At 34.0% G+C, this 4,807-nt stretch overlaps 1 pseudogene; it reads right to left on the reverse strand.

Moving 5' to 3' along the window:
• Nucleotides 1–1,723: 1,723 nt before the first annotated feature.
• LOC149171713 (uncharacterized) lies at nt 1,724–3,801 on the reverse strand (annotated as a pseudogene).
• Between the last annotated feature and the right edge of the window lie 1,006 nt (nt 3,802–4,807).

The raw sequence follows: 4,807 nt of genomic DNA on the forward strand, positions 1-4,807 counted from the left end.
TGAAGAATGGCTAGTTTTATGACAGTGCTTACATGGATGAAGATCAAAACAGTGATCTTTCAAATGGCCAACTCGCTCACAGTGTTGGCATTTCACAATCTGTTGTTGTTGTTGTCATTGTTGTTGCTCTGGAAGAGGGGCAGAGTCTGGAACAGCTGAAGCTGAACTGTCATGAGGAGCAGGTGAACTGTCATGAATGAATCCAGCACTCTGAAACTGAATGGGCTTGGCATAGTCTGGAATATGAAAGGACAAGTCCTTGTCATATCCAAGACCAGTTCTGTGCTTGTTGTGCACAAGTTGTTCCCAAGGTCTGATGATGGGCTTGGGAAGTGCAGACTGAGTTTCTGCATCTGCATGTACAACTGCTGCTTTATTTGAATGAACTGTAACATTATTGACTTGCTATTGATGGGTGGTTGTCTCAATGTTCTGAACAAAAAAAGGTTCAAAATGATGTCCATTTTGATGTAGCTCTTCTTGCTGTAGCTGTGATTCAAGCTGCAAAAAATCAATGTTTTCCTGTGTATTTTGTAGACAGACCTGAATATCTGTGAGAGAAACTTTGCTGACTTTTAATGTATCATGAGTAGTAGACGACATTAGAGTTTTGAGGAACTCTAATACTTCACTGATTCTAGCCATTTTTTATTTTTTTTTAATGCCAGATTTACACCTTACAACTACTACTCAGTGCAGAAAAGTAATACCTACTCACAGTACACAGCAATATCCTTTATACATGTGCATCAAATGATCAGAGTTCCACCAGCAAGCACCATTACAATCCATTACATGAAAATAAGAGCTTACTCATGACCAGCATTATGTTCTGACAAAACAACCGACAAAACTTTTCTCCTTAAAAGATTACAATCAGCCCACCAAACTCTTTATGCAGTAGTTGAAGCAAGGAATTAATGCACTATAATGAATTTTAAATACAAAGCCACACTGGGGCAGCAGCAACTGCAAACTTGCTTGAATCCTTCAAATACTCCTTCACTTTCTCGGCGAGTGAAAAAGAATAGTCAAGTTCAATAGCGACTATAACCATTCATGATAACATGTGGAATAGCTACAATTGTGGGATTATAGATTCCCAGAGAAAGAATTGTACATAATCTCATAATCTTATGTGGAACAATGCAGATATATAAACTAAGTCAACATTGCAATTTCAAGGGTTTCATAGTAGCACATGCATATGAACATGCATCTTGATCTATGCTCAATCAGTATCTCAATGTCTGGCAAATTTCTACCACTGGCAATCTCAATTAATATGTGGAAGCTTACCTTTCAATTCCTGGCAAATTCACATTTTATCATTTGCATGCGGAAGCTTATCAAACACATGTTCACATATTTCATGGTTCATGAAAACTCAATAAAAATCAATCATTGTATGTGAAGTTTCCTTCATCCTCATTCATATTTTAACTATCAATCCCATCAACTTCGAATGCTCTCATAATTCAGATTCATTACCACAATTACATTCACATATGCTGGATTCAATCAAAAGCTTGGCATTTCACTCACTCTGGGCCATTATCCATATGGTTTCCATTTCACATTAAATTGCACAAAGTTTTGTCTCAACCAAACCTCAATACAATAGCCCTTTTAATTATGGTTTTAAGCCCAGAATCTTCTTCTTGAATCATTTCCACAATCATTTATATATGGGTTTCAGTATCTGATTTCATATACTCAGAAGTCAATGAGACAATGCCCCATCATTTAATTTTAACATTATTTTAAATGAACCAATATCAAATATATAAATGCGCCCTTCCCATTCATACAAAGAACAAAGCTTAATTACAAAGGTCAAGAATATTTGCATTAAAAATGCACTTATGCATGTTGTAATCCATTTGTCACTTCCACTCATGCAAGATCGCATATTCAGCACTACAAATCTTGCTGCCGCTAAGCCAGCAAGAGCAATAACAGTCCATCTTAAAAACTCAGTTGGGAAGATTAACAGAATCGAAGCTGGAATGAAGATAAACAGAGAATATCCATAAAGACACCACAGCTGCACCAAGGGTGTTGATATGCCCAAGTAACGGAGGAGGAAATAAAATCTGAGGGGTACCAAACAGATGTATCCATAAATCAAGCACGCAACCCAGCTCATATAATTAATGTCATAATTCCAGTCAATTTTATCTTCACTGTTTATGGAAGACAAATAGGAAGCATAATTTCCCAGTGCCGTTACCGCAAATACAAGAGTTGTGGAAATACAAAGAGGCCCATACCTGTATCACATGTCAGGATTATGTTGAACCTTTTCACAAAAGTCTCCACGGTGGGGATATAATGTGCACATACTTCTGTCTATACCATGTTAATTCAACGCATATGCAAGCGTTGTATACCAAAGCTCATTAGACAGCGCATATCAAAACGCATTCAATATTCAAACTCAAACGCTATGTCAAACAACAACACGGCAGTTTAATACCATATATACGCTGGACCAAACAGCGTTAATATTCCAGATTAAGAGAGCCGTGGAATCCATGGTATTTCAGTGAGTAAACCCACAGCGTTAATACGCATTCAACGTTCAATACACCATTCAATAAACCAAACTTTGATACTATTGATTGATACTATTGGACAACGTTAAAACTAATACCAAAGTCGTTTTAACGCAGATACAAATTCAGTTCAAACTCAAACGCATGGGCATATACCATTCAATCGTTAAAGCAATACAAACTCAAACGCATGGGCAGCGTTACGCATACCATTCAATATCAAACCATAACGCATTCAACAGGAGCTGGACCAGCGTTCAATTATCAGCATGTCAGGCCAATTCAACGCGCAACATTAATATTCAAACGCATTCAACTGTTATGGGACATCGTTAATATGATATGGATAGATGTGCAGCACTGGCAGAGGTAGCTTATTTCAGGTCTGAGGGGAATAAGGCAAGTTATTATGACTGAGAAGATTCAGAATGGCAGAGAGAGGCCAAAAATGGCGCTGGAGAAATGACAGGTTAGCTGAGAAAATATTCATGAAATGATCTACACATACACATAAGGGCCATAAAACAAATGGCTTAAAAATAATTACGCAGGGTAGGAATATGCCTGCTCTGATACCATGTTAAACACACATGGGAGCAAGAACGATATGAATGATAAATCATGAGAGTGCAATTTTTATTAACAAGAGATATACATTTATAGTACAACATGTGAATGTTGGGTTTCACATCCCAAGGTATCTTGGACTACTTAGTCTATTCAACTTCCACACTAACCCATTTAGGATTAGGTGTCCAACAGTATAAAAGAAGCCAAGATCAGATTATGGAACTAAAAAGTTGTAGAAGATATGGAAAAGGGAAAAGGGGATGTTTTCATAGAGAAACCAACAATAAAATTGTGGTTGCATTGTCAATATGGTTTAGCTTGATTGACTGGGAGAAATGTTGTTATCCTCCCCACCCATATTCAATTCTTGGATGTGACATGTTAAGATCATAATAGATATATCTCGGAATGCCTTTAAACCTATTGTTTGACCAATCCTTTAAGTACAAAAATATGTATATTTCACCCATAAATAAAAAGATATTTCTCATATACAAAGGTGGGGATTACATAATTATTTTTAATTAAAATTGTGTATGACATTCATTTAATACAAATAGTTATGCTTCTCTTAACTTGATCTAAAAATGAAAAAGATATTAACTTAGATAATTGCTATAGAAGTCTGTTTAAAATTATTGCTACCTATCATGTTGGAAGATAGTGCATCAAAATTTGGTTAAACTAGGTGCATTGAAATTTCTACATTACATAAATAATAACATTTAGTATTATATTACGTATCACCAAAAACATATTAAGCCAAGATATTAAGTGAAATGATATGGGAACATTGATTCTCTTTAATTGGATTCTCAATATAATGATAATGAGACTAAGATTATTCCATACACAGCAAAAGCATTTTGGTTTCTTCAAACTTTATAGTTTGAGTGGGATTAACTAGTAAGATCATGTTTTTTTTCTTTTAAAGAGATTATATGTTCAAATTTAGAGAGAGGTAAAGTATGTTCTGATTTGGTGTTTCACTTAATCATCACCTTGAAATTAAAATATGTTAGAGTCTTACTATTTAATGTTTTAGCTTTTTGGAATTATATAGATTATATAGATTAATCTCATGATTACAACATATCCCTGACATATTTGTGATAAAATAGATTAGGGAATAAAAAACCTAAACATTTAATAATTATGTTACACTTTTAATTATTATTATTATTATTATTATTTCAATTAAACTATACAAATACAATAATATTCGTTCAATACATTTAATGAAAATTATATTTAGCAATAAAATTAAATGGTAAAAGAATAAGATTTTTTTTAAAATTAACATACAATAAGAGGATCAATCTCTCCCTATATATCCTTAATATTTATTATTTAAATCTTAACACGTCAATTATAGCTTTAATCAAAGGATTAATTTTAAGTGAGTGTTTTTTAAAGCTTTTGGCGGTGGTTTAGTTTGTTGGCAAATCTTGATTTGTGTTGTTTAAACTAATGTTTTGGATTCAACACCCACAAAATCCCTTAAGGCGCTTCCATTGTGAAAAGCATTGTGATTTCAACGAAACCTATCACATTGTAGACAAATTAGATTGGAAAATAAATTAGACCATTTTCCATAAAATCGCACTTCAAGAGAAACTATTCGCTAATGAAGAACTAATTAATAATAAGTCAATGACTAATTAATTCCGTGAACCATG

Source organism: Pinus tabuliformis, chromosome 4_2, assembly GCF_031772625.1.
Source record: "Pinus tabuliformis cultivar Carrire ecotype Pingquan chromosome 4_2, CPIR1, whole genome shotgun sequence".
In the NCBI taxonomy this organism is placed as follows: Eukaryota; Viridiplantae; Streptophyta; class Pinopsida; order Pinales; family Pinaceae; genus Pinus; species Pinus tabuliformis.